We start from the raw sequence: 26,591 nt of genomic DNA, 5'->3' as shown, positions 1-26,591 counted from the left end.
CTAAACAGACTTCAAAAATCCCGAAATAAATTTTCCCGGGCTTCTAAAATCAAGCCCGACAGAGTGAACATTTATTTGGGCCCTAAATGCAATTTTGAAAAATGCGCATTTTTCCTAATTCAAATAAAAACAACAAAAAAAACTCCGAAATAAAACTATTTGATTTTTTTATTAAATCCTCAATATTTCTATATTTTGGGAAAGTCATTTTATTCCCTCTCTCATATTTTCGCAATAGAAATAATTGATGATAAAATAAATAAAATCAAATGATCCTATTCTTAAAATTTGAGAAAAACTCAAATATGAAAATAACGAAATCCCCAACTCTCTCTGTGGGTCCTTGAGTTGCTTAGAATTTTCTAGGATCAAAACCCAAAGCAAATAAAATATGATATGCATGATGATTTAATGTATAACATTCCAAATTGAAAATTTGGGATGTTACAAACCTACCCCCCTTAAGATGAATCTCGCCCTCGAGATTCGGGTTGGCTAGAAAATAGGTGAGGGTGGTCTTTGAGCAAATCTTCCTCTCGTTCCCAGGTGGCTTCATCCTCCGTGTGGTGGCTTCACTGAACCTTGCAAAACTTGATAACTTTGCTGCGAGTAACTCGGCTGGCAAACTCGAGGATCTTAACTGGTTTCTCCTCGTAGGTCAAATCGTTATCCAACTGAATAGTTTCCAAAGGCACTGTGTCTCTCAATGGTATGTCAGCCATCTCCGCATGACACTTCTTTAACTGAAAACGTGGAACACATCATGAATTCCTGACAACCCATCGGGCAATTTCAACTTGTAGGCCACTTCTCCCATACGCTCCAAAATTCGATATGGTCCTACAAATCGTGGCGCTAACTTCCCTTTAACTCCAAAACGCTTTGTTCCCCGAAGTGGAGATACTCGAAGATAAGCTCTGTTTCCAACTCTGTAAACTGTCTCCTTGCGTTTAGAATCTGCATAACTCTTCTGTTTGGACTGGGCTACCTTGAGCCTATCGCGAATCAACTTCACTTTCTGTTCAGACTCCTTAATCAAGTCAGGTCCAAAAAACTGACGGTCTCCAACTTTGTCCCACGACAGCGGTGTCCTGCACCTTCTTCCGTACAAAGCATCGAAAGGGGCCATCTTCAAACTGGTTTGGTAACTGTTGTTGTAAGAGAACTCTGCATATGGCAAATTATCGTCCCAACTAGATCCATAATCTAGCGCACAAGCTCTCAGCATATCCTCCAAAATCTGATTGACTCTCTCGGTCTGTCCATCTGTCTGTGGATGAAAAGCTGTACCGAATTCTAGCCTGGTTCCCAAAGTTTCATGCAACTGCTTCCAGAACTTTGAGGTAAACTGGGTTCCTCTATCTGATACGATACTCCTTGGAACTCCATGCAGACATACTATTCTGGTCATGTATATTTTTGCCAACTTAGCACTGGTATAAGTGGTCTTTACTGGGATGAAATGAGCTACTTTCGTCAATCGATCGACTACAACCCAAATCGAGTCATAGCCTGAACGAGTCCTGGGCAATCCCGTGATAAAATCCATGCCTAACTTATCCCACTTCCATTCGGGTATCGGCAATGGTTGTAACAATCCTGCTGGCTTCTGATGCGCTGCCTTTACTCTCTGGCATACATCACAAACTACTACATACTCTGCTATTTCTTTCTTCATTCCGGTCCACCAGAAAATATCCTTCAAATCCAAATACATCTTGGTATTCCCTGGGTGAATCGAATAGGGTGAATCATGGGCCTCTTGCAGAATTAACTTCATGATCTCCGGGTCATTGGGCACATAGACACGGTCTTCAAACCATAGGGTATCGTGCTCATCCTCACGAAATCCTTTAGCTTTTCCTTCTTTCGTTTTCTCCTTTATGGAAGCAATCTCCTTGTCAGTCTTCTAAGCTTCCCTGATTCTGTCCATCAAAGTTGACTGAATTTCCAACGCTGCTACATAGCCTCTCGGAACTATTTCCAAACATAGTTCACGAAGATTTTCTGCTAACTCCTTGGGTATTTCTCCCGTCATTAATGTATTGACATGGCTCTTGCGGCTTAATGCATCAGCTACTACATTAGCCTTCCCGGGATGATAATGCAATCTCATATCATAATCCTTGATGAGCTCCAACCATCTCCTTTGTCTGAGGTTCAACTCCTTCTGTGTGAAAATGTACTTCAAACTCTTATGACCCGTGTACACCTCACAATGATTTCCGATGAGGAAATGTCTCCATGTCTTCAAGGCATGCACTGCGGCTGCTAACTCCAAATCATGCGTAGCGTAATTCAACTCATGGGGCTTCAGTTGTCTTGAGGCATATGAAACAACTCTCCCTTCCTGCATAAGCACTGCTCCAAGTCCTCGACGTGAAGCGTCGTAATACACCTCATAATCCTTGGTCTGATCTGGCAAAATCAACACTGGTGAGGTAACCAAGCGTTTCTTCAACTCCTGGAAACTAGCCTCACACTGCTCAGTCCATTTGAACTTGGTATCTTTCTTCAACAACTCCGTCACAGGCTTCGAAATTTTGAATTTTTTTCAATAAACCTCCGGTAGTATCCTGCGAGTCCAAGAAAACTCTGGATCTCTCCAACGGTAGTTGGGGATTCCCACTTGGTCACGGTATCAACTTTAGTGGGATCAACAGCTATACCTTCTCCAGATATAACGTGTTCGAGGAATCCTACTTCCTTCAACCAAAACTCACATTTGCTGAACTTGGCATATAATTGATGTTCTCTGAGCTTTCCAAGTACCAAACACAAATGCTCCTTATGTTCCTCTTCATTCTTTGAATAAACCAGGATATCATCAATGAACACTACGAGAACCTTATCCAAAAACTCCATAAACACTTTGTTCATCATGTTCATAAAATAGGCAGGAACGTTAGTCAGACCAAATGACATAACGGTATACTCATACAGCCCATACCTGGTGGTAAAAGCTGTCTTCGGAATATCCTATTCTCGAATCTTCAATTGGTGGTACCCTGATCGCAAATCGATCTTGGAAAATACTTTAGCTCCTTGCAATCGATCAAACAGATCATTGATCATTGGTAGCGGGTACTTGTTCTTGATTGTTACTTCATTCAATCCTCGATAATCAACAACCATCCTTAACGATCCATCCTTCTTCTCTACTAATAGTACTGGTGATCCCCAAGGTGAAGAACTTGGGCGAATGTAACCTTTATCCAGTAACTCCTTAATCTGTTTCTTAATTCCCACCAAATCCTTTGCTGGCATCCTATATGGTCTCTTTGATATTGGCCCTGTGCCTGGCAATAGCTCAATCAAGAACTCAATATCTCTATCCGGTGGCATGCCTGGCAACTCCTCTGGAAATAAATTAGGGAATTCCCTTACCTCTGGTACTTCCTCCTGCACAACTCCTGCTAATGAATTTACTTGTGTCTTGTTTGGTGCATGCCGGGATACATACTTGATCCTTCTCCCTTCTGGGGAGGTAAGCAAAATTGACTTACTAGCACAATCGATGTTTCCTCCATACATCGACAGCCAATCCATACCAAGAATCACATCCAGACCTCGGGATTCCAGAATAATTAAATCTGTTGGGAAAACATGCCGTCCTATACTTAATGGCACTTGAAAACATCCTTGACTGGCCATGTACTCTGCTCCTGGTGAGCTTACTAGCATAGGTGTTTTGAGAACCCTAGTGGGTAGGCTATACTTTTCCACAAATCCCCTTGATATGTATGAATGCGATGCACCAGTATCAAAAAGAACGAGTGCAGTAAATGACTTAACCAAAAACTTACCTATTACTGCATCGGGCTGAGCTTCAACCTCCTCCACATTAACGTGGTTCACCTGTCCCCTGTTGGAAGGGTTCGGCTTCTTTCCAGAGCTTCCATTGCCATTTTGGCCTTCAGGACATTCATTGGCATAATGTCCGGTCTTGGAACACTTGAAACAGGTGACTTGACTCAGATCTCTCTTGGCTGGGGTTGATGGGGTGCTGCGGTTCTGGCCATTGCTTCCTCCATTCCCATTACCATTCTTGGTGATTGTGCGAGCTACCTACTCCATGGGTATGCTGAAAATGTCCTCCCGGTCTAGGGGTAAAACGTGGCTTCTGCTGAGCTCCTGAATTATACTTTCCTTGTCCATACTTCCTCTTGCGGTTCTCAATTTGCTGCTGCTTCCCTTTAATCATAAGAGCACGGTCTACCAACTCCTGGTAGTTGTTGAAGGTGGCTACCATCAACTGCATACTCAACTCATCATTCAGTCCTTCCAGGAACTTCTCCTGCTTAGCTGCATCCGTAGCAACGTCGTTTGGGGCATAACGTGCTAGCTTACTAAACTCCTCCACATACTGGCCAACTGTCCGTCCTCCTTGGCGCAAGTTACGAAACTCACGCTTCTTCATGGCCATTGCTCCTGCTGAAACATGGGCAGTACGGAAAGACTGCTGAAATTGATCCCATGTAACAGTGTCGACTGGAAAGGTGGCTGTGAAATTCTCCCACCATGATGCTGCGGGTCCTTCTAACTGATGTGCGGCAAATTTAACCTTCTCCGCATCTGTGCATCCTGCTGTGGTCAACTCCCTAGCTGTCTTGCGGAGCCAATCATCTGCTACTATCGGCTCGGTGCTACTGGAAAACACCGACGGATTCAGCCTAAGAAAGCGGGCTAAGTGGTCAACAGGTGGTGGTGGTGGTGGTGGGTTGTTGTTGTTGTTCCCCTGATTCTGATTCTGGACTAGCAACTGCATCAAGGTGTTCTACTGCTGGATCAACTGGGTGAGATCCGGCGGAAAGGCAAATCCGGGGTCACGTCTCGGAGGCATCTAAGGGTTTAGAAAAGATGAGATATAAGAATAGAGGGGGTCTAAAGAGAAAACACTACCCATATGCACAAAGGCATACAATCGATCTAACTATCGCAAAGGGCTCGGACTACTATATTTACATGGTGGACTACTACTACTGATGAGGTCGTCTACTAGAAATATTCTACGGTTGTAGACTCCATGATATCTGCTCCTGCTTCATCAACATAGTCATCATCGCTACTATTTGCTTCCGAGTCGGTGCCGTCGATGATGATGTAGTCTTCCAGGCTAATCTCCTTGGGTTCTTCGTCTTCATCTACTGGTGTCGGGCCTCCCATAAATATTCCAATCTTCTTGATCAGGTCGTCGTTCTTCTCCACCAATACTTCAATTTCTTCTTCATAATCTTCGCGTGTAGCCTTGAGTTCTTCCTCCAGTTCCTTGATTCTAGTCTTAGCCTTCTTCAGATCTATCATGTCGGCGCACATCTGATTCTCCTGTCGTCGAATGTGCTGATTTAACTCTTGGATAAAAGCTGCAATTGATCTATCTTTCCTGGTGCTGATCATCTCCCAGTGTTCATCTCGGCGCCCACAAATCTGGTATATAGTATCCTTAAGATCCTTGCGGTAGACTTCTCCAATGCATCCCATGGCAATGTGAGCTGCCATGCTCTTTCCTAGACTCCAAGTTGGTGCATCAAAATAAAACTCTATGGGCTCAGTGACTGGCATGAACGTCCTAACTGGGATTTGAACTTGAATCATCCAGCTCTCTTCTTCAGGTAAAGTGGCGTTGTAGGTTCCTGTGAAGCTTGGTACTCCTATGTTCAGGTATCTAGTGACTTCCTTCAAGTGGCGTCCAAAGGGTGTATCTTCATCCGGTTGGGTGAACTTGTTCCTTGCATCCGCCATCCTAAAGAGTAGAAAAGATGAGAGGTCAGAAGAGAAGAGAGTGAGTAGTGATCTAGGTCTTTAGCTTAGTGGTCGTGTCCTACAGTCAACGTGTGCTCTGATACCATCTCTGTAGCGACCAGACCTCAAACAGTCTGATCTCTGTGCTCCGGTGTCATCCCTGGATCAGTAATGCTGACACCACACAGTACTTGGAGGATTTATAGCAGAGTAGCAATCACACACTTATTACATCGAGTGTCTCAAAAGAGAACTTATTACAGTAAATATGGCTTAAGGCCATCTAATTACGATAACAGCGGAAGGCTTAGAAGATAAGTGAGTCCATCAACTCCAATGGCATCACTGAGTATAGAACCACGACCTAAGCTCCTTAATCGTCGTCTGAAAAGTCTGCAACATTAACGTTGCAGCCCGAAAACGGGTCAGCACATGGAATATGCTAGCAAGGTAACACATAGAGAGTAATGGAATGCAACAACTATACTATATGCATATTTGGCTGGTGGAAAGCTCTATGGTTACAGTTTTGCATAAAGCCAATTTTTCCCTACTTCAAAAGGAATAAATTTAATTACTATCATGGTGGTTGTTAAACATTGAGAATGGTTGACAGCATTCTCAATCCCAATTAAGCATCATCATTAACCCAACAATATTAGTTTTAGAGTAACATGTTGAGATTCACATGATAATCCAGATACTAGATACTCAAGATGTCCATAATCGGGGACATGGCTAATCATGATTAGTTTGTTACACTCTGCAGAGGTTTGCGCACTTTTCCCCACAAGACTCGATCGCCTCCGTTGGATTTCTCGCACTACATGGTGTTTGAGAAACGGATGACCGAGACACAGTCTTTCAGAAGCGCTAGCACCTTACGATGGATAGACCGGTACACCTACTTTCCCCTACATCTTCTAGTCTACCCTGTAAGAGTTCGCACGACTTAATCAACTATGCCAGAGCACATAATGGCTTGTGGCTGCACACGGAAGTTTCTAGTTTGAAAATTCTCATGATCCCTTTGAGTCTGGGTGGCGGTCCAAAAGAAAACAGGCATGTCCTGGAATACCCAGGTGCCTCAATCCGCCCAGATGTGTATTTAAGTTGCAACCTTAGATAAACCATTAATTATCAATCTCACATCTGTCATGGATTTCACTCACCCAATCCACGTCTACTAGCATAGCATGGCATAATAAGCAAACGTAGAAGTAACTCCCAAAGGTTTGATAATAAACAGGTAATAGGTACTACCTCATCTACTTCCCATCCCACAGTTTAATTAGATCCTAATCATGCAATGTGTGAAGATTGATCTAATGCAAAAAAAACTGGGTTGTAGAAAAGGTATGATCAAAGTGTTACTTGCCTTGCTGATGATCCGTGAAACCTAATGATTCGAAGTAACAGGCGACGCACTCCGGGTACTCTATCGCAGGCAAACAAACAAGCATACAATAAGTACTCATCTAATGCACAGGTAAAACTCAAATAAGAGATCTAACCAGAAGGTTCAACTTAAGAACTCCGGTTGGCAAAAGAATCAAATCGAACGAAGCAAAGAAAGTCAAACGGCGAAAGAAAACAACTTCGTTCTAGTAATCTGAACCTAAGTCAAATTTTACAGTAGCAAAAACTTGTTTAAGTTCATTATTCGGATAGAGGGTTTCGAAACGAAACTCCAGGCGCTTGAATCGCCTCATTCCGATAAACGAGCGAAAAGTTAAACTAAAACAAAAATCGGATTAGAAATCGCGATCAGAAAATAACCGCGGAAAAATCCGATGAAAAAGAAAAACGACGAACGGATTTTTTTTTTAAAAACGGCACGGATTCGAGGTGCGGCGAACCTCGGGCGACGTGCGGCTCCGGTGGATTGGAGGCGGGGCGGCGGCGGTGGCTAGCGGCGGCGGCGGCTGGCGGCTAGGGTTAGGGTGCGGCTAGGGTTTCGGGGCGGCTGGGCCTTCGGGCTGGCTTGCCCCGGCTTATAAAGGCCCCGGCCAGGCGGAGTCCTGGCCGAGTACAGCCCAAAGTCGGTTGCGTTTTTTTTTCGCTCGGAAGAAAAAAAAATACTAAACGGACTCCAAAAATCCCGAAATAAATTTTCCCGGGCTTCTAAAATCAAGCCCGACAAAGTGAACATTTATTTGGGCCCTAAATGCAATTTTGAAAAACGCGCATTTTTCCTAATTCAAATAAAAACAACAACAAAAAAAACTCCGAAATAAAACTATTTGATTTTTTTATTAAATCCTCAATATTTCTATATTTTGGGAAAGTCATTTTATTCCCTCTCTCATATTTTTGTAATAGAAATAATTGATGTAAAATAAGTAAAATCAAATGATCCTATTCTCAAAATTTGAGAAAAAATCAAATATGAAAATAACGAAATCCCCAACTCTCTCCGTGGGTCCTTGAGTTGCTTAGAATTTTCTAGGATCAAAACCCAAAGCAAATAAAATATGATATGCATGATGATCTAATGTATAACATTCCAAATTGAAAATTTGGGATGTTACAATTGAAATCTCTCTCCTTGTCAGGAGACCCTTGGCCGAACTATGTCCGGCTTGAGTGGGAAGCGGACGACGAAGAAATTCATTCCCCACCCACCACCCAGTTAATAGCCATTGTCGACGACTTAACCGACATGCTTGATTTTGGGTCGGAAGACATCGACAGTATGGACGACGATGTGGGAGAAGAATAGGAACCACCGCCCACAGGGCAATGGACTGCCACCTCATCATATGATATATACATGGTGGACACCCCCAAAGAAAGCGATGGCAATAAGGCAACAGAGGATAATCCCTCGAGAAGCAATCTACGCACTGGTGTCATCGACGCCGCTCTAAGCCCCGCCATAGCAAAAGCAGCGTTACCGGCACAAGAGACAATAACGCTGCAGACAGTGCCGAAGACAAAGACAATCCCCTCTAGCCAGACTTCGAGCGGGAGGATGGGCAAGCTAGCCGTAAGGAACAGGCGGCAGACGGAGAATCAAAGGATGACAATTACATGCCCCTCTCCGATGATGAGGTGAGCCTCAGCGACGCAGAATTTACTGTGCCTAAGGATCCCGTCGAACAGGAGCCCTTCAAGCGCCGGCTTATAGCCATGGAAAAAACCCTGAAGAAAAAGAAACAACAGCTTCAAGCTAACCAAGATCTGCTAGCGGATAGATGGACTAAGGTCCTGACAGTGGAGGAATACGAACTCAAGCACCCAACCAAAAGTTATCCAAAATGCATGCCGCTTCCCCAACTCAAGGAGGAAGCATTAAAGCATGCGCTCCCAGCGTATGATGCGGCTGACCGACCACCTCGTGGTCGAGACAAAGCGGCACATCAGGCTGAAGTCCAGCCCGCACCCCATCGCCAGTTAAACAAAAAATTCCAAGGCCCGGGGTAACACGCAGGACCTGCGAGACGTATTGGAAAGCAAGGCAGGACATGCAAGACCGATCTACGGATCACGGGGGCGCGCCCCAACGCGTGACGACAACCGTCACACCGGATATACTGAAAGAAAATCCGGCCGGGCCGAACACAGCAGACAAGATTCATATGAACAACATCGTGATATAGCCCGGCACAGAGGCGCCGCACACCCCCTATGCTTCACTGATGAAGTAATGGACCATGAATTCCCAGAAGGGTTTAAAACCATGAATATTGAATCATATGACGACACTACAGACCCCGCGGTATGGATAGAGGATTTCTTCATCCACATTCACTTGGCCCACGGGGATGATCTACACGCCATCAAGTATCTCCCGCTAAAACTCAAGGGGCCGGCTCGGCATTGGCCGAATAGCTTGCTGACAAACTCCATTGGAAGTTGGGAGAACCTGGCAGACGCATTCCTGGAAAACTTCCAGGGCACTTATGTACGTCCACCGGATGCTGACGAGTTAAGTCACATAACTCAACAACCCGGAGAGTCAGCCAGGAAATTCTGGACTTGGTTCCTAACTAAAAAGAACCAAATTGTCGACTGTCCGGATGCCGAAGCCCTAGCGGCCTTTAAACATAACATCCATGACGAGTGGCTCGCCCGACATCTTGGCTAAGAAAAGCCAAAATCCATGGCAGCCCTCACACTCTCATGACCCACTTTTGCGTGGGCGAAGATAGCTGGTTGGCCTGTAGCAACAACACAGCAAGCAACCCTGGCACATCAGAAGCCAGAGATAGCAACGGCAAACCCCGACGCAACAAACACAAGCGCCGTAAAAATGGTGAAAACGCCGAAGATACGGCAGTCAATGCCTGATTTAGGGGCTCTAAGTCCAGTCAGCGGAATGGGCCACTCAAAAATGACAATCCGGGTCCGTCCAGCCTGGACCGCATACTCGATCGCCCATGCCAAATTCATGGCACCCCAGGAACACCAGCCAATCATACTAACAAAGAATGCTGGGTCTTCAAACAAGCGGGCAGGTCAGGTGCCAAAAACAAAGATAAGGGGTCTCAAGGCGACGATGGAGACGAGGAGCCAAGCTCACCGAGTACAGGAGAGCAAAAGAAATTTCCCCGACAAATCCAAACAGTGAACGTGGTAAACGGAACCTACACTCCCAACCCAGAACGCACACCCTCAAGGATGTCGACTTAACGGAATCGGTCGTCCCACAATATAAACTGGGTCCGATCACCTTCAACGACACGGATCGTCCGGTTAACACCACTTAGGGCAACCCAGCCGCACTAGTCCTCGACCCAATAATTGACGGGTTCCACCTCACACGAGTCCTTATGGACGGAGGTAGCAGTCTAAACCTGCTTTACTAGGACACAGTGCGCAAGATGGGCATCGATCATTCGGTGATCAAGACCACTACAACCACCTTCAGAGGTATTATACCAGGTGTGGAGGCCAGCTGTACAGGCTCCATCGCCCTGGAGGTAGTCTTCGTATCACCGAACAATTACCGTACCGAAGAGTTAATCTTCGATATCGTCCCCTTTCGCAGTGATTATCAGGCACTGCTCAGACGAACTGTGTTCGCTTGATTCAACGCGGTGCCACATTATGCCTACCGTAAGCTCAAGATGCCCGGTCCGCGCGGCGTCATCACGGTTAATGGCAAGGCCGAACTTTCCCTTGGCACCGAGGAGTATACCACCGCTGCCTTAACAGCAGAAGCTACAAGTGGCACCTTCCAACCGAACCATGAGTCGATGGCCCGATTCTCGGACACCGCCAAAGGACCTCAAACTACTTTGCGGCAGGATAGCCCGGCTCGTCTAGAGCTCAACTAAACACTCCAGCGAGGGCCAGGACAGGCCACATACCGTGGCTCAATCGCTCTACGGCACACAAGCATTTCTTACATTTTGTTTGCAGGTTAAACTTTGCGCAGACCAGGAATGGCGATATGGAAGCAGCTTGAACTCACAAAGGAATCCTTATATATTCCCCGCGATGACCATCTGACTATACTCCTGATCCGCACACAGCTTCTTCCCCCCTGGTCTAAGCAGGTTCCACAGTCATATTTATTTTCTACCACATTACATGTACTCACACGCATCGACGTACTACTCAAATACAACATGTGGATTTATACAACACTCATCTACTGTTATTTCTTGTTGAAATTATTTTGTCAAGTGGCATCCGCACACCGCGATATGCCTTAAATATGCCAGGGGCTTTGTTTTACCCATAATACGACAATCAAGTCCGAACACCTTCATGGAAGCTTGGCACCCCGAACTTATAGCATTATATGCATCAGCTCCGAATCATGTCTTGGGTCAATAGTTGGGTTTGCCCGGCTCCCATGTTTTGGTACCTTACGTTCTGCTATATCGGCTAAGGTAGCACTGGGAGAACTACTACGATTGTGTCCCAGTTCTTCCGGATGAGCACCTCAGTAGAGAAAGCCGAAAACTGACTATCATGATGCAGCGAGAGCTGGTTAGCTGTTCGAGAGGTTGTAAAATCTTTAAGGATTTTTCCCGCATAATGCCATAACCAATGCAGCGTGCGATGGATCGGCTTTCTTCCGATCAGGTGCTTATATAGCCCCTCGTGTGGTCTTCCGAACACCAGGGGTTGCGCCTACCTTACTTTTCTAAAGCTCCTATGGCTAAGTGAGAGTGATAAAGCCCTATAGTCCAATTGCCTAGTTCGTTGTGCTGAACACCTCCTTCGAAGGACCCAAAACTGGGATAAAGAGTGATCAGGTTTATCCCGAACACCCCCGTACTTCCTACGTGGGGGCAGCAGCCGACGACTGGCCAACTCTCAAGATTAATATATAAAACGGCCGCGCAAGAGGATAAACTTTTATATAATAGGCAATAAATAATAGAAATGACATTGTTCAACATTACAAAGGACAACATGATTGTATTCATGGAAATATAATGTCCTTGGTGCATTGCTCTGCCGCTAGGCAGGATCCTTTCAGGACACTTTCATAATATAATTCGGGCTTGCGGTGCTCCTTCTCCTCTGACGGTGCCTCGGTCATCAGCTTTTTAACATCCATCTTCCCCCAGTGCACCTTTGCACGGGCGAAGGCCATTCCTGCACCCTCTATGCAGACCAACCGCTTGACGACGTCAAGTCGAGGGCGGGCACTCACAAGCCGCTTCACGAGCCCGAAGTAGCTGCCTGGAATCGGCTCGGCAGGCCATAGCCGGATAATCAAATCCTTCATGGCTAGTTCGGCCGTCCTATGCAGTTCGATCAACTGTTTCAGTTGGTCGACAAAAGGCACCGGATAATTCGGTGCTAGATACTGCGACCAGAAGAGCTTATCTGCAGTGTTTCCTTCTTCGGCTCGGTAGAATTGGGCAGCATCCAATATGCTGCGGGGCAGTCCCGCAAATACCCTTGGAGAAATCCGAACTCAAAATTAGAAACATGATTTTCTCCTCACATACTTGCTTTACATGGAAAAAGCCTTACCCGCCGCGATCGTCCTCGCCTCTTGGATCTCCTGTAGGGCGCCTTGGGTTTCCCCTGGGCATCGCGCGCGGCCTGATGAGCCCTGGCGAGTTCAGATTCTTTCTTCGCTAAACTCTGCTCCAAGGTCTCACATTTCTTCATGGACTCTTGAAGCTCCTGCTCAGCTTCAATAACCCTAGCCTCGTGCTTCTCACGAAGAGCCTGTTCTGTGGCTGCCTTTTCCTCGGCCTCGGCAACAGCCTTCCTCAGAACCTCGACTTCGGTCATCGCCCCTGGTGCAAATAATGAAACATATTTTATCATACTGAGAATTTGTTCGCACTAAAACGCGAACAAGGCTAGCGCATACCTTGTTTATCTTCCAACTGCCTTTTTAACTGGCCAAGCTCTTCTTTGGCCCGCTCCAGACTTTCTTTCAGTCCGGAGACCTCCGCAGCATAAGAGGCAGCAGCCACCGCAGACGCCTGCTTATAAATGAAGAGAGATAGATGTCATCAAGTGAGTCTTCCTGCGAAAATAAAATTGATCCTGTGTCCGGTCCTTCCTCGCACCGAATAGTGTATCAGGGGCTACTATCCATACTATGACACTCTCCGAAACATCATAAAACATACCTCAAAGCCTTTTATAAGGCTGATATAGGCTTCTTTCAGTCCACTCTCAGCAGACTGAATCTCCTTAGTCACCGCACCCATCAGGGCAAGGTGCTCATCGACGATGGAGGCGCTCTTCAGCGCTGCCAACAAAACATCCGGCACCTCTGGTTGGACAGAGATTGCCGGTGGAACAGGAACGCCCCCTCCAGCCTAGGGAGGCCGCCTGCTTGATTCTGGAGCCGTATTGGTCTCCGGAATTGTGTCCGACTGGGAGCCGAATTCAATATGGCTCCCGCCGTCGACCCCCATGTCTCCGGCCCCCGAAGTTTGACCTCCAGGCGCCACTTTCACGATCCCTCCCCCCTCCTTGGCCGGGACCTTCTGGGATGAAGCCTCAGTGTTATTCACATATTTGGGGGAAGGGGCCTTCGGGGGCGTCCCTCTCTCCATAGCATCTGAGCTCAGCAAATCATCTGATGAGGATCATTCTATGCGGGACCTCGCCGGACTACAAAAAATATAGCTCAGGTTAAAATATTATGTCATGATGAGTCTGGACGCATAAACGTGTTCGGATTTTACACTCATGAGTTCACCAGGGGCTGGGCCCTAGTATCCCACGTAGGGCTGCTATCGGTGGCGACAGTGGACTCTTCTGGAAGAGGAGCTTTTCCCCTTTTAGGCGACTCGGCCTCCAAGTGTATGGAGGCCGCCCTCTTCTTTCTTCCCCCTGCCGGGGATTCATCTTCCTCCTCGTCCTCGTCCTCTTCGTAGGCAGAACGAACATTGGAGCCTTCGGGTATTGTGCCCAAAGTGCCGCGGCGACGAAGGCCGCCCCGAGTCTTTTTGGCCTCCTTCTCGGTCTTCTTGTTCGGCGCCTTGTGCGGCACCGGGGCCAGCATCTTCGTCATAAGTGGGCTGGCCGGTTCTTCTGGCAATGGGGCCGGACAGTGGATCCGCCCTGCCTTCTTCGTCCAACCCTAGGGTAGTTGAGGAAAACACATTAAGCATTTCCCTTGGGTCATGCGGATAAAACAAATAAAAACTTACCGATCTTGCAGGGTAGGACAGTTGATACCCGCAGTCCTTGGCCGAGTCCGGCCATGATTTGCCAGACTTGAAAAGCACCCTCTAGATGTGTTCGTGTGAAGAGCCATAGAGCTTTCGTAGGGTCTGGTGCTTGGCCGGATTGAATTCCCATAGATTGCAAGTCCGGTGCTGACAAGGTAGGATCCGGCGAACTAACATCACCTGGACTACATTGACAAGTTCGATGTTCTTGTCTTCCAAATCTTTAACTCGCGTCTGGACCATAGACAGTTCGTCAGACGAAGACCAGTTCAGGCCCTTCTGGGGCCAAGACGTAAGCCGTAGCGGGGCTCCAGATCGGAACTATGGAGCAGTGGCCCATTCCGTGCCATGCGACTCAGTGATGTAAAACCACTGCTGTTGCCACTCTTTGACGGAATCATTAAAAGCACCTGTTGGCCATGTAACGTTGGGCATCTTGCTCACCATAGCGCCTCCGCACTCGGCGTGCTCGCCACTCATCACCTTGGGCTTCACATTGACGATCTTTAGCCACAAGCCGAAGTGTGGCGAGATGCGGAGAAAAGCCTCGCACACGACGATGAATGCCGAGATGTTGAGGAAGGAATTGGGGGATAGATCATGAAAATCAATCCTGTAGTAATACATGGTGCCGCGAACAAATGGTGGAGGGGAAACCCTAGCCCGCGGACAAAATGAGGGAGGAATACAACCCTCTCTTGGGGTTCCGGAGTGGGAACAATCTGTCTCGCCGTCGGGAGACGGGAGCCGATTTTTTTGGCCAGATACCCGGCCTCCCGAAGCTTTTTGATATGCTTCTCCTGGACGGTAGAGGCCATCCACATGCCTCTTGCTCTGGATCCAGACATTTTCGGAAGGCCTTTGTGGGTGGAGAAGACGAACGCTCGGGCGCTGGGGCTCGGGCGAGGGGGAATGGATCGGGAAGGAGAAAGCATGGGTGCGAAAGGGAGTCCTTAACCCCTTATAAAGGCAGCAGGGATTCTGCGCCTCCCCACTTGCCTGGTAAACTCACTTATTCCCCAAGCGCCGTGATTAATGGTGTGGTTGGGTTACCCACACCCGTATTGATGAGAATCCCATGATAAGGGGACATGATCTCTACTTCGACAAGACGTGCCAAGGAAACCGCCTCGCAATATGTGCCATGGCTGGTTGAGAAAAACGGTTCGAATAATGACCGGGCCATGGTGTGATGTCACGTTATTAAAAATTGTTGTCAGATTAGATTTGTGGAAATATTATACTCTCTACGGTGGTATGTGGAATTTGTTTTGCAGAGACGCACTATCCTGGTGTTTGAAATCTTCTATAGAGTATTCGGTGGAGGAACCCGCCTTGCAATGCTGAAGACAATTGGCGCGCTGGACTCGTCGTCATTGAAGCCTGGTTCAGGGGCTACTGAGGGAGTCCTGGATTAGGGGGTCCTCGGACTGCCGGACTATATACTTTGGCCGGATTGTTGGACTTTGTAGATACAAGATTGAAGACATCGTCCCGTGTCCAGGTGGGACTCTCCTTTGCGTGCAAGGCAAGCTTGGCAATTCAGATATCTAGATCTCCTCCCTTGTAACTAACTCTGTGTAACCCTAGCCACCTCCGGTGTCTATATAAACCGGAGGGTTTAGTCCGTAGGACAACAACAATCAGAATCATAGGCTAGCTTCTAGGGTTTAGCCTCTACGATCTCGTGGTAGATCAACTCTTGTAATACTCATATCATCAAGATCAATCAAGTAGGACGTAGGGTATTACCTCCATCGAGAGGGCCCAAAGCTGGGTAAACATTGTGTCCCCCGTCTCCTGTTACCATCCGCCTTAGACCCACAGTTCGGGACACCCTACCCGAGATCCGCCGGTTTTGACACCGACAGGCACCTCTAGACACACAAGTTGATCTGTTGATCTCTCCCAGCCGTGTGCGGTGCGCCCCTCCACCATAATCCACCTCGATCATATCGTAGCGGTGCTAAGGCGAAGCCCTGCGTCGGTAGCATCATCATCACCGTCATCACGCCATCGTGCTGATGAAACTCTCCCGTGAAGCTCTGCTGGATCGGAGTTCATGGGAAGTCATCGAGCTGAATGTGTGCCGAAGTCAGAGGTGCTGTGCGCTCGGTACTTGGATCGGTCGGATCGTGAAGACGTACGACTACATCAAACGCGTTGTGCTAACGGTTCCGCTTTCGGTCTACGAGGGTACATGGACACACTATCCCCTCTCGTTGCTATGCATCATCATGATCCTGCGTGTGCGTAGGATTTTTTTTGAAATTACTACATTCCCCAACACAAGGGAGAGTGGGCCCTGCTCGAGCAAGACAAAAGAAGTTCAGAAGAAAATTCACAAGAAAAGGGACAAAGAAGAAACTCGGCGGGGGTTGAGCACTTACGCGGACACTACTGGGGGCTTCTTTGGGGCCCTTTGAAATTGGGCCGCCTTCATGGCGGCCTCTCGCCGATTGGTCGCGGCAGCCAGGTTCTTTGGCTTCTTGTTCCGGCTGCCGAGAAGTGGCATGGTGGCCCGGCGCTTCTGCGCCTCCTGGCACAGCTGGCACAGCTGACGAGGTCGCACCCGCCTTGTCAGCTCCGCGGAGACGGCGTGCTTCGGGCTCCTCATCATCGTCGTCTGGCCACATCTCGAGGCCGCCTCCCCCGGGCCTGCCTGCTCCACTGCCACCGCCTGCGGCATCGTCCTCCAAGGTGACCGCTCCCAAATCGGGGTCGTCCATGTCGCTCTCGGACCTGTCCGGCAGGTACTCCTGGCCTTCTTCCAAGGCATCGACCGCCTGCTCGGACGAGAGAATCTGCATAAGTGGCCAGCTGGTTAGTCGGCGAAAGCAGAACCTGGCCCAGGAGAAAGAAGAAAAAAAGAAAGGGAAAGACTTATAGCAGGCGGAGGGTTTGCTCGGGAGTACGACCACTTGCCGAACTGCCACTCCCCCTCCGAGAGCTTGCAGTTTGAAATATAGTTGACCAGACGGGCCACCTCCGCATTCGGCATCTCCTTTATGCACATCCGGCATCGGTCTTAGTGCTCGCTCATCTGGCTGATCATGTGAGGCCGGGTCTGGAGGGGGAGCACCCGGCGCGCCACGAAGGCGGTCAGCAGATCCGAAGCCTGGAGGCCTTCCGACTTCGCCATCTCCTCGAGCCGAGCGATGGCGGGTGTGGAGGCAGCCGACAACTTCTTCCGCTTGAAAGTCCAATTGTGGCGGGGCTCAACCGGCGGGCCAGCTTGATAGATCGGCATGTTAACAAAGTCGTGCTCCGGGTGCATGTTCTTCACGTAGATTTTTGCCACAGCTTGACAGATGGCGTCAAGCTGATGGCTGGGAAGCACCTGCCAGCTCCCGGGTGCCTTACCGTGATGAAGGCGCCGCACTGGGCCGCCTCGTTCTTGGCTGCGGTTCGAAGCTCAGTGTAGAAGAATCCCCCCACAGCTCGATGGAAGGGGAATACCAAGATATCCCTCACAGAGGGTGACGAATGCCATGCCGACAGTAGGCGGCCAGCCTGGTGCCCAGCTGGCTCGCCGTCCGGCTCCTCCCATGACGTTTCAAAATTTCCGGACAATCCGCCCGGCCGCAACCGGCTCCTGCCAGCCGGCGCTTCAGAAGCCGGACAAAGAAAGACCACCAGATCACTCGGAGTAGGAAGCTGCCGCGGCTTCCTGCCTTCCCAACAATAGCGCCCACCAGCTTCGGGGACTACTGTCGGAGTAAGTGACCACGGGTAGCCTCATCAGCCTCCCATTGTGTTTCAAGACATCAGGACCGGCTACGCCCCTCAAGCCTTGAAGACAACGGGCCGCCTTCTCAAGGCCAGCTGGTCTGAATGACCGGCTGCTTGAGAGCGGCAGCTCCCAAAAGATTGCCTTGAGGAGGGCTGACTCCAACTAGGCGGCCTCTTGATACGTCTCCGTCGTGTCTATAATTTTTTATTGTTCCATGCCAATATTATACAACTTTCATATACTTTTGGAAACTTTTTATACTATTTTTGGGACTAACATGTTGATCCAGTGCCCAGTGCCAGTTCCTGTTGGTTGCATGTTTTTTGTTTCGCAGAAAATCCATATCAAACGGAGTCCAAACGGGATAAAAAACTGAAGGAGATTTTTTTGGAATATATGTGATTTTTGGGAAGAAGAATCAACGTGAGACGATGCCCGAGGGGGCCATGAGGCAGGGGGCGCGCCCCAGGGGGTCAGGCACGCCCTGGGCACTCATAGCCACCCCATAGGGAGGTTGGTGCCCTTCTTTCTCCACAAGAAATCCAATATCCGGATAGAAATCGTGTTAAAATTTCAGCCCAATTGGAGTTACAGATCTCCAGGAATATAAGAAATGGTGAAAGGCCAGAATCTGGAACGCAGAAACAAAGAGAGACAGAGAGACAAATCCAATCTCGGAGGGGCTCTCATCACTCCCATGCCATGGAGGCCATGGACCAGAGGGGAAACCCTTCTCCCATTTAGGGAGAAGGTCAAGGAAGAAGAATAAGAAGGGGGGCTCTCTCCCCCTGTCTCCCGGTGGCGCCAGAACACCGCCGGGGCCATCATCATGTGATGGAGATCTACTCCAACACCTCCATCATCTTCACCAACATCTTAATCACCTTCCCCTATCTATCTACATCGTTCCACTCTCCCGCAACCCGCTGTACCCTATACTTGAACATGGTGCTTTATGCTTCATATTATCATCCAATGATGTGTTGCCATCCTATGATGTCTGAGTAGATTTTCGTTGTCCTATCGGTAATTGGTGAATTGCTATGATTGGTTTAATTTGCTTGTCGTTATGTTGCCGTCCTTTGGTGCCCATCATATGAGCGCGTGTGTGGATCACACCATAGGGTTAGTTGTATGTTGATAGGACTATGTATTGGAGGGCAAGAGTGACAGAAGCTTCAACCTAGCATAGAAATTGATGCATACGGGATTGAAGGGGGACCAATATATCTTAATGCTATGGTTGGATTTTACCTTAATGAACATTAGTAGTTGCAGATGCTTGCTAATAGTTCCAATCATAAGTGCATAGAATTCCAAGTCAGGGATGACATGCTAGCTGTGGCCTCTCCCACATAAAACTTGCTATCGGCCCAGTAAAGTAGTCAATTGCTTAGGGACAATTTCGCAACTCCTACCACCACTTTTCCACACTCGCTATACTAACTTTATTGCTTCTTTACCTAAACAGCTCCTAGTTTTTATTTACATGCTCTTTATATTCTTGCAAACCTATCATGTTATACCTACAAATTACTTCTAGTTTTATACTTGTTCTAGGTAAAGCGAATGTCAAGCGTGCATAGAGTTGTATTGATGGTCGATAAAACTTGAGGGAACATTTGTTCTACCTTTAGCTCCTCGTTGGGTTCGACACACTTACTTATTGAAAGAGGCTACAATTGATCCCCTATACTTGTGGGTTATCAAGACCTTTTTCTAGCGCCATTGCCAGGGAGTTATAACGTGGGGTGAATATTCTCATGTGTGCTTGTTTGCTTTATCACTAAGTAGTTTTTATTTTATGCTCTTATTTTCTATCTTTACTTATGGGTAGGAAACGCAAAATACCAAAAAAACTTAGTTGTACCTACTACACCAATGGTTGAAGAACCACTCAAAATCTATCACACTCCTGAAGCTTTTTACTTGGATCATCTTTGATCCCAATGTGCTCGTGCTGAAACCCCAACTAGCTTAGTTGAGGGAAAATCTTTAGATGAGCATGCTTGTTATGTGCGACACCGCTTATCTCAAAGAGGTAAACTTTTACTAGATCAAATTCATCGTTTGCAATGCTATGCTTGGAATTTATGTGAAATATATGATTTTACTTATTGTTCTGAAGACCCTAAGAAACACCTTCCCTACCAATGTGAGTTTAGTGATAATGGAATCGTATCTTTGTATGCTAAGGGTGTATATAATTTCTATGATGTTCAACAAATTGAAGAATTTGTTGCTTTTAAGGGTGCTTATGAAATTGCTTCTTTGATTGGAAAGTATGACACTACTCTTTAGAAATATGAAAATTTTGCCATACTTAAATATTGTTATGATAATTATGCTTCTAATGCCTATGTTAAACCATATATTGAGGACTCCTCCGCTGTCCAAGAAGAGACTAATATTTTGCAGGAGTCTATGGAAGAATGAATTGATGAAACCGTGGGCTCATTGGATGAAAAAGATGATGAGGAGAGCGAAGAACAAAAGGAGGAAGAGTGGATTAGCTACCCGTGCCCACCTTCTAATAAGAGTAACTCTTCAACTCATACATTGTTTAATTTCCCTTCGTGCTTACCAAAAGATGATTGCTATGCTGATTATTATGACCCCGTTGATTCTTTTGAAAGATCCCTTTTTGATAATGCTTGCTATGCTTGTGGACAAGATGCCAATATGAATTATGCTTATGGAGATGAACTTGCTATAGTTCCTTATGTTAAACATGAAATTGTTGCTATTGCACTCATGCATGATAGTCCTATTATCTTTTTGAATTCTCCCGACTACACTATATCGGAGAAGTTTGCCCTTATTAAGGATTATATTGATGGGTTGCATTTTACTACTACACATGATGATTTTTATAGATATAATATGCATGTGCTTTCTACTCCTACTTGCAATTATTACGAGAGAGGAACTACATCTCCGCCTCTCCATGTTTCCAATATGATAAAATTGCCAGAAACTGTTTATACTATGCATTGGCCTTTACTATGTGTACATGAATTGTTCTTTTATGACATGCCGATGCATAGGAAGAGAGTTATACTTTGTTGTTGCATGATATATGTTACTTTGTGCTCACTACTAAATCACAAATCATTGTTAATTAAAATTGGCTTTGATACACCTTGGAATCCAGGTGGATCCATTACTTGAGCACTATATGCCTAGCTTAATGGCTTTAAAGGAAGCGCTGCCAGGGAGACAACCAGGAAGTTTTATAGAGTCATTTATTTCTATTGTGTGCTTTTATAAAGTTTAAAAATAAAAATAATGTGCCAAGATTTTCCTTTAGGATGTTTACATTGCTTGTTGGTTTGTGTGGTGCAAAACAGAAACTTTGGTTGTAGTGCGCGATTTTACATTTTTTACTGGAATGTGAAACGGTTCTGAAACTTTTTGCACTTTCTTTCTATACAAATTGTTTATTTTTCCTAATTTTAAAGAATTTTCGGAGTACAAAAGTATGGTGAATGTTCAGATTACTACAGACTATCCTGTTTAATACAGATTCTGTTTTTGATGCATAGTTTGCTTCTTTTGATGAAACTATCGATTTATATCAGTGGATTAAGCCATGGAAACGTTATATTACAGTAGCTACAATGAAAAAAATATATGAATTGGTTTTAAACAGTACTTAGAGTAGTGATTTGCTTTATTATACTAACATATCTTACCGAGCTTTCTGTTGAGTTTTGTGTGGATGAAGTGTTCGAAGATCGAGGATGTCTCGATGTGAGGAAAAAGGAGGGGAGATAAGAGCTCAAGCTTGGGGATGCCCAAGGCACCCCAAGTAAATATTCAAGGATACTCAAGCATCTAAGCTTGGGGATGCCCGGAAGGCATCCCATCTTTCTTCAACAAGTATCAGTATGTTTTCGGTTTCGTTTCGTTCATGCGATATGTGAAAATCTTGGAGCGTCTTTTGCATTTAGTTTTCACTTTTATTTGATGCACCATGCTGGTATCAGATATTCCATGGTTTATTTATAGAATGATCTTTGCACTTCACTTATATCTTTTGAGTATGGCTTTATAGAATGCTTCACGTGCTTCACTTGTATCATTTGAAGTTTGGATTGCCTGTTTCCCTTCACATAGAAAACCGCCATTTGTAGAATGATATTTTGCTTCACTTATATTTGTTAGAGTGTGGGCATATCTTTTGTAGAAAGAATTAAACTCTCTTGCTTCACATATATCTATTTAGAGAGATGACAGGAATTGGTCATTCACATGGTTAGTCATAAAATCCTACATAAAACTTGTAGATCACCGAATATGATATGTTTGATTCCTTGCAATAGTTTTGCGATATAAAGATGGTGATATTAGATTCACGCTAGTGGGTAGTTGTGGATTGTAGAAATACTTGTGTTGAAGTTTGTGATTCCCGTAGCATGCACTTATGGTGAACCGTTATGTAACGAAGTTGGAGCATGAGGTATTTATTGATTGTCTTCCTTATGAGTGGCGGTCGGGGACGGGCGATGGTCTTTTCCTACCAATCTATCCCCCTAGGAGCATGGGCGTAGTACTTTGTTTCGATGACTAATAGATTTTTGCAATAAGTATGTGAGTTCTTTATGACTAATGTTGAGTCCATGGATTATACGCACTCTCACCCTTCCATCATTGATAGCCTCTTCGGTACCGTGCATTGCCCTTTCTCACCTCGAGAGTTGGTGCAAACATCACCGTTGCATCCAAACCCCGTGATACGATACACTCTGTCACACATAAGACTCCTTATATCTTCCTCAAAATAGCCACCGTACCTACCAATTATGGCATTTCCATAGCCATTCCGAGATATATTGCCATGCAACTTCCATCATCATCATATACATGACTTGTGCATTTATTATCATATTGCTATGCATTACCATAAGATAGATAGCATGATGTTTTCATGGCTTGTCCATTTTCTGATGTCATCGCTATGCTAGATCATTGCACATCCCGATACACCGCTGGAGGCATTCATATAGAGTCATATTTTGTTCTAGTATCGAGTTGTAATATTGAGTTGTAAGTAAATAAAAGTGTGATGATCATCATTATTAGAACATTGTCCCATGTGAGGTTATCAAAATAAAAGTGGCCAAAGAAGTCCCCCCCCCCAATAAAAGAGAGAGGCCAAAGAAGCCTACAAAAAAAGAAAAAAAAAGAAAAAAAAGAAAAAATGAGATAAAAGAGAGAAGGGACAATGTTACTATCCTTTTAACACACTTGTGCTTCAGAGTAGCACCATGTTCTTCATATAGAGAGTCTCTTCAGTTATCACTTTCATATACTAGTGGGAATTTTCATTATAGAACTTGGCTTGTATATTCCAAAGATGGGCTTCGTCAAATGCCCTAGGTCTTCATGATCAAGCAAGTTGGATGCACACCCACTTAGTTTCAGTTTGAGCTTTCATACACTTATAGCTCTTAGTGCATCCGTTGCATGGCAATCCCTACTCCTCGCATTGACATCAATTGATGGGAATCTCCATAGCCCGTTGATTAGCCGCGTCGATGTGAGACTTTCTCCTTTTTGTCTTCTCGACACAACCTCCACCATCATATTCTATTCCACCTATAGTGCTATGTCCATGGCTCACGCTCATGTATTGCGTGAAAGTTGAAAAGGTTTGAGAACGTCAAAAGTATGAAACAATTGCTTGGCTTGTCATCGGGGTTGTGCATGATTTGAATACTTTGTGTGGTGAAGATGGAGCATAGCCAGACCATATGATTTTGTGATTTTGTAGGGATAACTTTCTTTGGCCATGTTATTTTGAAAAGACATGATTGCTTTATTAGTATGCTTGAAGTATTATTGTCTTGCTGTACAATGATATACTATATCTTTGAATCACTCTTATCTTAATATTCATGCTATGATTAGATTACATGATCAAGACTATGCTAGGTAGCATTCCACATCAAAAATTATCTTTTTATCATTTACCTACTCGAGGACGAGCAGGAATTAAGCTTGGGGATGCTGATACGTCTCCATTGTATCTATAATTTTTTATTGTTCCATGCCAATATTATACAACTTTCATATACTTTTGGCAACTTTTTATACTATTTTTGGGACTAAAATATTGATCCAGTGCCCAGTGCCAGTTCCTGTTTGTTGCATGTTTTTTGTTTCACAGAAAATCCATATCAAACGAAGTGCAAATGGGATAAAAACCGACGGAGATTTTTTTGGAATATATGTGATTATGGGAAGAAGAATCAACACGAGACGATGCCCGAGGGGGCCATGAGGCAGGGAGCACGCCCCAGGGGGTTAGGCGCGCCCTGGGCCCTCGTGGCCACCCTATAAGGAGGTTGGTGCCCTTCTTTCGCCTCAAGAAAGCCAATATCCTGATAGAAATCGTATTAAAATTTCAGCCCAATCGGAGTTACTGATCTCCGGGAATATAAGAAACGGTGAAAGGCTAGAATCTGGAATGCAGAAACAAAGAGAGACAGAGAGACGGATCCAATCTCGGAGAGGCTCTCGCCCCTCCCATGCCATGGAGGCCATGGACCAGAGGGGAAACCCTTCTCCCATCTAGGGAGAAGGTCAAGGAAGAAGATAGGAAGGGGGCTCTCTCCCCCTCTCTCCCGGTGGCGCCGGAACGCCGCCGGGGCCATCATCGTGTGACGGTGATCTACACCAACACCTCTGTCATCATCACCAACATCTTCATGACCTTCCCCCCATATATCTACATCGGTCCACTCTCCCGCAACCCGCTGTACCCTCTATTTTAACATGGTGCTTTATGCTTCATATTATTATCCAATGATGTGTTGCCATCCTATGATGTCTGAGTAGATTTTCGTTGTCCTATCGGTAATTGGTGAATTTCTATGATTGGTTTAATTTGCTTGTGGTTATGTTGTTGTCCTTTGGTGCCCATCATATGAGCGCGCGCATGGATCACACCATAGGGTCAGTTGTATGTTGATAGTACTATGTATTGGAGGGCACGAGTGACAAAAGCTTCAACCTAGCATAGAAATTGATGCATACGGGATTGAAGGGGGACCAATATATGTTAATGCTATGGTTGGGTTTTACCTTAATGAATGTTAGTAGTTGCGGATGCTTGCTAATAGTTCCAATCATAAGTGCATAGAATTCCGAGTCAGGGATGACATGCTAGCAGTGGCCTCTCCCACATAAAACTTGCTATCGGTCTAGTAAAGTAGTCAATTGCTTAGGGACAATTTCACAACTCCTACCACCACTTTTCCACACTCGCTATACTAACTTTATTGCTTCTTTACCTAAAGCAGCCCCTAGTTTTTATTTACGTGCTCTTTATATTCTTGCGAACCTATCCCGTTACACCTACAAAGTACTTCTAATTTTATACTCGTTCTAGGTAAAGCGAATGTCAAGCGTGCGTAGAGTTGTATCGGTGGTCGATAAAACTTGAGGTAATATTTGTTCTACCTTTAGCTCCTTGTTGGGTTCGACACTCTTACTTACCGAAAGAGGCTACAATTGACCCCTATACTTGTGGGTTATCACCTCTAGAGAGGCCGACTCCTAGAAGGCGGCTCCCTTCCACCCGCTTGAACTTTGCACCACATTAAGACGACGAGACGGGGCGTGACTATAGTGATGCCTTGTAGCAACCAAACCTCAAACGGTCCAATCTCTGTGCTCCGGTGTCATCCCTGGATCAGTAATGCTGACACCACATAGTACTTGAAGGATTTATAACAGAGTAGCAATCACACACTTACTACATCGAGTGTCTCAAACGAGAACTTATTACAATAAATATGGCTTAAGGCCATCTAATAACGATAACAGCGGAAGGCTTGGAAGATAAGTGAGTCCATCAACTCCAACGGCATCACTGAGTATAGAACCATGACCTAAAGGCACCTTACTCGTCGTCTGAAAAGTCTGCAACATGAACGTTGCAGCCCGAAACGGGCCAGCACATGGAATATGCTAGCAATGTAACACATAGAGAGCAATGAAGGAATAAGACTACACTACATGCATATCTGGCTGGTGGAAAGCTCTATGGTTATACTTTTGCGTAAAGCCAATTGTTCCCTACTGCAAAGGAATAAATTTTTAATTAACTATCATAGTGGTTGTTAAACATTGAGAGTGTAGACAGGCTCTCAATCCCAATTAAGCATCATCATTAAAACCCAACAAAATTAATTAGAGTAACATGATGAGATTCACATGATAATCCAAGAACTAGATACTCAAGTTGTCCATAACCGGGGACACGACTAACCATGATTAGTTTATACACTCTGCAGAGGTTTGCGCACTTTTCCCCACAAGACTCAATCTCCTCCATTGGGATTCTCGCACTACATGGTGTTTGAGAAACGGATGACCGAGACATAGTCTTTTAGAAGCGCTAGTACCTTACGATCGGCTAGACCGTTATACCTACTTTCCCCTACATCTGCTAGTCTACCACTGTAAGAGTTCACACAACTTAGTCAACTATGCTAGAG

This window comes from Triticum aestivum, chromosome 2A (assembly GCF_018294505.1).
Source record: "Triticum aestivum cultivar Chinese Spring chromosome 2A, IWGSC CS RefSeq v2.1, whole genome shotgun sequence".
Classification (NCBI taxonomy): Eukaryota; Viridiplantae; Streptophyta; class Magnoliopsida; order Poales; family Poaceae; genus Triticum; species Triticum aestivum.
Note: the sequence above shows the minus strand (reverse complement) of the source record.